General features: G+C 36.8%; 1 long non-coding RNA gene across 2 annotated transcripts; it reads left to right on the forward strand.

Moving 5' to 3' along the window:
- The first annotated feature begins 1,365 nt into the window (after positions 1–1,365).
- LOC147839127 (uncharacterized) lies at positions 1,366–6,044 on the forward strand. Of its 2 annotated transcripts, XR_015518333.1 has the most exons (6): positions 1,366–2,120; positions 2,534–3,192; positions 3,316–3,386; positions 4,700–4,884; positions 5,060–5,263; positions 5,693–6,044. It is a non-coding gene; the product is annotated as an uncharacterized LOC147839127 (long non-coding RNA). The 2 variants fall into 2 exon arrangements; XR_015518334.1 differs by lacking the exons at positions 5,060–5,263; positions 5,693–6,044 and having other exon boundaries at positions 1,366–1,422; positions 3,087–3,192; positions 4,700–4,836.
- The last annotated feature ends 2,634 nt before the right edge of the window (positions 6,045–8,678 follow it).

The raw sequence follows: 8,678 nt of genomic DNA on the forward strand, positions 1-8,678 counted from the left end.
AACCTGGGTGTTTCGAATCACCTTAGTCATGTGACATAGTCTGGGATTATGCTTCGGTGCAGTGTTTCGAAACACTTGCACTTCTTGATCTCGACACTGTGTCAAAACATCAGTTTCACTGCAGCCATCCCTATGTTTTACCCCTTGGGTTTTTTTTTTTCTTCTTTTGTTTTATTTTATAATTAATAAATATTTTCAAATTTTATCATTTGGGAACCAATCGGATTGTTAAAAAAATGGGTGTTGTGAACAAAATGAAATGGATGAAGGCAGAGCAGAAATTAGATCCTCACTTATAGCCCCTCCCAAAAAGCATTCCATGTTACCAGAAATGAAGAAACGTCATTTTGAGGGTGGAGAGAAGGTGATGACATTTGATGAAGGACTATGAGAAAAAAAGGATATGAGGACTTTTTTTTTTTTTTTTTACTAAACAATGACGTGTACAAATGCATTGCTTATAACAAGCACTACTATATACATAAAAAAAAAAATAAGCAGAGTAATTTTTGACTTCATTGCAACTTTAATCTTCCTAGTGTCACAAATTTGCACTTATGTTAATGCTTATGTTAACATTTTTTAATCAAAGGGGCTTGAAACAAAACTCTTAGGCCCTGTCCAACATGGGTATTTTCAAAGCTGTGCTGTCAAAATTAATCTGTCATTTGTCAGTGACTGTAGCTGTAACATCTTGCAGAAAACGAACGGTCTACTGCTGTAGAGCATGTGCTAATCATGCCTGACCTCTTCTCAGGACACTGTGGCCATGGGCACTCTCGCCTTGTATTGCTAAACCTTGGTGGGTGTGCAGGTTCTCCCCAGATAGCAGGCAGTAATCGGCCCGAGCTCGGCTGCCCTCCGGCGCCTCCGGCTCCGACTCGGCATCGGCGAGTGTTATCCGGGCCGAGTGCGGCCCGCAGCTCGCTTGCGCACATGCGGTTGTGATGCGGCTGTAAAGCACTGGCCCGATTCCGGTCAACCATATGGCAACCGATTAAGTTCTTATTTTATCCAGTAATCTGTTAGCTCCACGTTTAATGATAATTTGAGAAAATATTCATGGTACGATAGCAAAAAAAAAAAAAAAAAAAAAAGAATATTTAGTGTGGATGGTCGCAATGTTTAGACGCAAACAAAACAATATTATTTATAAATAGATTATACATGTCATCTAGAGAAAAACTATGTAAAATTCGCTTTTTTTTGAGATAGCACGCTCCTGTGCTGACTGTTTTTGTTTTAAAGCAGAAGTTGGTTTCATAATAAACACATGCGTGACTAAACTCATGATCCACACTCCAATCCAGACGGTGGCGGTAATGCTCCAAAAAGCTGGTTGTCAACCACCATGGCACGAAGATCACAAGAAGAAAAAGTTTGGTTTTTTTTAAAGACTTCACGTGGATTCAGGTCAGAGAGGTAAGCTTTTTACTGCTTGTGTACTGTATAATTAGCGAATTTATAGCTTAAAACATTTCCACGGTGTTTGGTTGTAACAGCGTTTAGTAATTTAAAACAGTTTGATACGAAATGTAACTTGCTTTAAGAAACACGACTGGAGCTAATGTATGCTAACGCTAACAGTTACAAACACGTCTGAAAGTTCCTTTTCCTTTTACACAATGTTAGATTGTAACGTGTGTAGTAACTGAAATCTATTTTAATTATTTTAAAGAAATATGAAACGAATTTGTGTGTATGCTAACTTTGCGTTAAAGAAAGTTTCTGTAGACGAATCCATTAACTAACTTGGCAAAACGTGTTTTTTTTCCTGATTTAACATTATAAAGTACGGTGGATGTTGAAAAAAATCATTGTACAGGCGTATACTTATCCAACAGTAATAATTCTGTGATTATGTGTAAATAAAAACTAATCGTTTTGGATTAATAAAATATTATTGTTTATCTTGTTTATGCAGTTAGTCACGAAAAATGATCAAAACTCGACTGTTTACTATTCTCTTTAAATTATCCAAGAGAAATATATTAGTGTGCACTTTAATTCATATGTGTTAGCCTATGTGAATCAATTATTTCTTTTGTTCAAGCTGTAATGGTCAGTTAATGTAAAACTGAACGTCTTAAAGCAGATTTTGATGTTTTTTTTTATTTTTTGTTTTTTTCCCTGCTGAAAAATCCAGCTTAAACCAGCCTAAGCTGGTTGGCTGGTGTTAGCTGGTCAACCAGGCTGGTTTTAGAGGGGTTTTGGCCACTTCCAGGCTGGTTTCCAGCCATTTCCAGCCTGGTCCTAGCTGGTCAGGCTGGGAGATGACCAGCTAAAACCAGCTTGACCAGCCTAGCCAAGCTGGGAGTCCAGCCAAATCCAGCTAGAACCAGCTTAAACCAGGCTGGTCAAGCTGGTTTTAGCTGGATTTTGCTGGTCATTTTCCAGCCTGACCAGCTAAGACCAGGCTGGAAATGGCTGGAAACCAGCCTGGAAGTGGCCAAAACCCCTCTAAAACCAGCCTGGTTGACCGGCTAAAACCAGCCAACCAGCCTAGGCTGGTTTAAGCTGGATTTTTCAGCAGGGTTATGTTATTGACAGTGATAAGTTCTGATTTAAATGAATGAGTAACAATATTTGTTGGTTAAGTCTTATTGTTCTTGTTTAACAAAGGTTAGTGAGATCATTTTGCAGCACATCACGACCAAAGAAGTCAATGGCACACTCTTTTGAACGTGAATAGGCATGTTATAGTTGTGTGCTAAAAGTTTATTATAAGCTGTAAACTGCTGATACATTTTCAACATAGATTGAGCTTTTCAGACATTACATTACTAATTGCTTCACAAACAGCTGAAATGGTTTATTGTTATTGGCTATCATCATCAAACATTTTTCACAATGGTAGGTTAATCTTCATGGGTACAGAATAATGCATGTGCTTGGCCATCTTACAAATCTATGTCTCAGATTCATAAGGCTGTCACTCTGCATGAATCTCCGAATAAATCTTGTGCAACCTTCTGTGTACTGATTATTTACACTATAGGTATTATGCATTAATTAACTTTGATAGTATTTCAGGATTTGAACTTTTCTTTACGGGAGGTTAACAACAATGTGATGTTTTATTATAGATGCATATGAGGAAGCTCGACTCAAACATCCACACGCAACTGTGATTTCTGATTGGTAGACAGATGAGGATGATGATCGCCTGTCATACATCTAAAGACAGAACAGGTTTGTTTGCAATTATTTTAAACACATACTGTCTACATTATGTCATTGATCTAATACAACCTGTGAGTTTTGCCCTGGCACTATACTAAAGTGATTTTTGTTTTGTAAATGTATCTGATCAAGGGACAGTATAGACACATCTATACCGTGATGAAGAAAAATTACTTGGAACAAAGAGGCTGGATAAAAGGCAGGTATGAAGATTTCAGAAATCAATGCAGCACCACAAGTACCATCACCATCAATGACTATGGCAGAAATCTTAAGACCACCATCAAGATGCACAGATACTGTACATTCCAGTACACCAGGCGTGTCCAAACTATGGCCCGCGAGGCTTTTTATAAATATCAATAGAATCTGGCCCGCTATACAAAAATGAACGTAATTCAATAAATAACCACCGGGTGTCGCTATTACATGCATTCAATTAAGCAGCAGTTCTTGTTATGATCTATCTATCTATCTATCTATCTATCTATCTATCTATCTATCTATCTATCTGTCTGTCTGTCTATCTACACACAGTTGAAGTCTGAATTATTAGCCCCTCATTGATTTATTTCTTCTTTTTTAAATATTTCCCAAATGATGTTTAACAGAGCAAGAACATTTTTACAGTATGTCTGATAATATTTTTTCTTTTGGAGAAAGACTTATGTTTTATTTCGGCTAGAATAAAAAGCGGTTTAAATTTTTTTATGAACCATTTTAAGGTCAAAATTATTAGCCCCTTAAGTCTTCAGAACAAACCATTGTTATAAAATAACTTGCCTAATTACCTTAACTTGACTAGTTAACTTGATTAACCTAGTCAAGGCTTTAAATGTCACTTTAAGCTGTATAGAAGTGTCTTAAAAATATCTAGTCAAATATTATTTACTGTCATCATGGCAAAGATAAAATAAATCAGTTATTAGAAATGAGTTACTAAAACTAATATGTTTAGAAATGTGTGGAAAATTTTTTTTTAACTCCGTTAAACAGAAATTGGGGAAAAAATAAACGGTGGCTAATAATTTAGGGGGGCTAACAATTCTGACTTCAACTGTATTTTTATTTATATATATATATATATATATATATATATATATATATATATATATATATATATATATATATATATATATATATATATATATATATATATATATATATGTGTGTGTGTGTGTGTGTGTGTGTGTGATGTAAAATTTGGCCCGCCACAACGTTTGTTTTTTTGCATCTGGCCCTCGGCCCAAAAAGTTTGGACACTCCTGCAGTACACCTATGAACATTTACAGTCTTTGTTCTAGTGCAGTTTGAGATCAAGACAGAACTTATTGCATCTCATGATGTCTTTGTAAGAATTGAAGACATCACTAAATTTGTTAAGGTTTAATGCAGCTAGAAAGTAAAGATCAACTAGAGAATATCAGCAGTGTCTAACCCACTGTTGTATTTACAGAAGTTGTATGAGAATAAGCTACAGGTTGATTTATACTAATCTGTTATTTTTCTTTTTTAGCACGACTGACTGAAGTTTTAAAATCATGCAACGTCATAAAGCAGCAGCTGGGCCTGATTCTCACAAAACCAAAACAGACGTGATGAAATTCCAGATGTAAACACATTTGACCTTCCTTTGGCCAATTTGATTTAGAAAAGCTTGAAAATCAACTAAAGGAGCAGCCCAAACAAATGAAGAAACTGGTAAGTTCAAGTTCTTGCTAATTTCAAACTGTTTTAAGTTTATTTGTTTTTTTTTTTTTTATTGTTTTTTTTTTTGCTTTGTAGGTAGCCTACTTTTTCCTAATTTTTTCTTTTTTTTTTTTTTTTACATTTTTACTTGTTCACTACTAATTATCTGTTTATCTTTTAATCACAGATGGAGTGAGGACAAATGTCCATACCACACCACTGATAAAGAAGTGGAAAAATGCATTACAAGGTAGCTACAACTTGCCCCTGACAGGGATGGAGGAAGAAAGAAGAGAAAGTTAATGTGTCAAATGTCTACATCACTATTTTGTTTTATTTTTTAAACAACATTTTAAGTGTATTAGGATGTTCCCTGATACTTGAACAATTTGTTTCTTTCATTTGCATTTATATATATATATATATATATATATATATATATATATATATATATATATATATATATATATATATGTATATGTATATATGTGTGTGTGTGTGTGTGTGTATATATGTATAGTATGTATGTATGTATGTATGTGTGTGCGCCAAATTCTGAAGAAACATCTTGATACATTTTTAATAAACGTAATACAAATAAAATTATAAATATAAATTGCACAGGACGTGTATATATATGAAATGTATAATCATCTCACTCATGTCTTGCTGTTTGTGCAATTGATTTTGTTCAAGTTTATTTAAAAATAAGTTTGATTTTATACTTCTGCAATTATATATTTATATTTTTATTTATATATATATATATATATTTGTTTGTTTATTATTATTTTAATGTTTTATTAAAAAATGTTTCAAGATGTTTCTTCAGAATTCTGCAGTACTTTTTACAAGTTTGACTTGGATATTTTACGGATTGTCATTGGTATTTTTAAGATGTTTCTTGCTGTGTCTTAAATTGGTTTCTATATTTAGGTTTATATAAAATTTAGCTGTTTGTACAAATTTTTAATTCAAGTCTATTGGGAAAACAGGGTTGTTTTAAAAACATCTGTGTTTGTGTGTAATTTTTAGATTTTTTGTTTAAATCTTTCTGTGTGTCTTTATTGTGTTTTATTGTTGTTTTTATATTGATGTTCTTGTGCACTACAAAATTATTTATAAAATTTTAGTACTGTTTTTTCTTGCAATCAATAAACGTTTAACATTTATTTATTTTGTAATTTGTCTGATTATTTTCGTTACAGAATATGTATGCAGTTTGCACTTTATTCAAAGGTTAAACGCAGTGCTTACACTGTGTGTTTACATTATAGCCTGTGTTTGCTGTTATATAAATTCAAATGGTTGTAATACCATATATCAAGTACCAATGTAATACCAAAAGGTTTTATAAGGTGTAAAAATACGGAGTCGCGCCAGCTCCGGGCCGCAGCGCACATTACCCTCGCGCCGATTCCGGCGCGGATGCGCAGCGTCGGCTCGCTTACGGCCGCCGCATCTGGCCCGCTTGATTCGGGCCGGAATCGGGCAGTGAGTCCACAGGCATCCGGCCCGAGTCCGGCAGCCGGAGTTGGGCCGAGGGGTAAGTCTCCGGCAGGCGACAATCTAGCCGGAACTGGCCCGAGTGTATTTTGCTATCTGGGTCTAATCAGTAGAGTTAAAGATAAAAGTATCTCCAATGGGACTACATGTATCTCATTATTAAAAAAGCGTTTTGAAAGTTCCTGTCCTGCCCCAAAGCGAAAACTGTTATTCTAATGAGACGGGTTTGACCTTTGTCACGCAAACTGCTGTCCTGAAAGCGTGTGTGCTCCGGAGGCATTCGGATCCTTTCACATTTCCTATGCTGGCCTGAGGAAAGCTTGGCCAGTGCTAGCTTTCGTCTCAGTGTTTTTCAAAGGATTGTAAATACTGAGCTCCCAAAAGAGGCTATACTGCCTGGGTTCGTGAAGAGAGAAAAAAACACAGAACCTCTGGATCCATCATTTGAAAACAGCCAGTAATGTATAAACATGTTGGCATGCAGAAGGTTATGTTTTAATGATTGCCTCTGTTAACAGCAGCGTTTGCGAGTAATTGGTTCTAGCAGAAGACGCTAACCTTTTCAGAGAACAAATAAGATTGCGAGAAAGCGGGATGTGCTGATCCGTGTGTGTGTATGACTGTGTAACCCCTCGCTACATGTGTGCAGAGTTATAAAAACAATTGAAAATATGCATCAGGGAACGGTAACCTCAGACAAGCACTCTTGCATTAGCTTCTCGACCACTGGAGAGAGCATTGATTGCTGCCACAAAAACTAATTAAAGAAGCATTTGCTGTGCATTCCCTAATCAGGGGAAAACTTTTTAAGAGAGCAGCTTTGCATGTCATTAGCTTCCATAAGAGAAACCCTTGCGAGAGGCTAATTGAACACAGTTGCCTGTGAGCAGACACTGCTACGACTGAGCTAGTGTTATTGAGAGATTTTAGCTTTAGCATTTATTTAGCCAGTGAAGGGGAATAAAGCTGCAGGAGACTGAAATCATCATGGGATGAGCGCTAATAACCAGGCCTTTGCATTTGGCTAATGGGCACCGCGCTCCAAATGTACACGTATATGGGCACGACGGCTGACTAGCACAATCGCACAATCAGTCACACACAGATGAATAAATATAATTTCATCCCAAAATTGCACATAATCCCCTTGAATAAACAAGCAACAGCACAGCAGGTCTTTAAAGAAAATTGGCAAGCTGTTCGAGCTAGCTGTAGCATGACTATGTGACATTAGCAAAGCGCAGCTAACTGGCCGCTGTTAGCACTGCATTTCTAACAAAGGATAATTGGATAATCTCCCAAAAACATACTAATATGATACATTTGATTATGTTAATAAACTGGTGTTGGCTATAACCGAATTTTAAATGCTAATCAGTTAGCATTTTAGTCTTTGTTATTAAGTGTACTTGTTAGTTTTGGATGCAGTTTTGTGAGGGTTGATAAAAAATTGTACAAAAAAATAAATACAAAGGAATTTGAGTGATACATACTGTGTATCGATAATCTGTATTTGTTTATATTTTTCAAACCTGCTCATAGTTGCCCTCTGTCCTTTAGAGTTCAGCTCTGGTGGGGCAAACTACCTGGAGAAGGATTGGACAAGCTGGGTTTAGTGTAAGGTTTAGTTCAGGTGGTACGTGATTTTCAAACACAATGGAGCATTAACTTTTTAGTGCCACACACAGGAGATTTCCTTTCTAAACAAGATCTGTTTTTTTTTCTTAATTGAGTAAAGAATGGCTTCAGCACCCTGCTAAAAAATCCAGCTTAAACCAGCCTAGGCTGGTTGGCTGGTTTTAGCTGGTCAACCAGGCTGGTTTTAGAGGGGTTTTGGCCACTTCCAGGCTGGTTTCCAGCCATTTCCAGCCTGGTTTTAGCTGGTCAGGCTGGAAAATGACCAGCTAAAACCAGCTTGACCAGCCTGGTTTAAGCTGGACATAGCTGGTTTTGGCTGGGCTCCCAGCCTGGCTGGGCTGGTCAAGCTGGTTTTAGCTGGATTTAGCTGGTCATTTTCCAGCCTGACCAGCTAAAACCAGGCTGGAAATGGCTGGAAACCACCCTGGAAGTGGCCAAAACCCCTCTAAAACCAGCCTGGTTGACCAGCTAAAACCAGCCAACCAGCCTAGGCTGGTTTAAGCTGGATTTTTCAGCAGGGCAATGATATCCTGACATAATTAAAGATGGGGGAGGCCTCGCTGGAGCACATGGCACCTGCATAGTCCTCTTCCTCTCGCTGTTGTTGTCCTTGTCTGTCCACTAGCCTACTAGTGGAAACTAATGTCGAGAAACAGAAATTG

Source organism: Danio rerio, chromosome 20 (assembly GCF_052040795.2).
Source record: "Danio rerio strain M-AB ecotype USA chromosome 20, GRCz13ab, whole genome shotgun sequence".
NCBI lineage: Eukaryota > Metazoa > Chordata > Actinopteri > Cypriniformes > Danionidae > Danio > Danio rerio.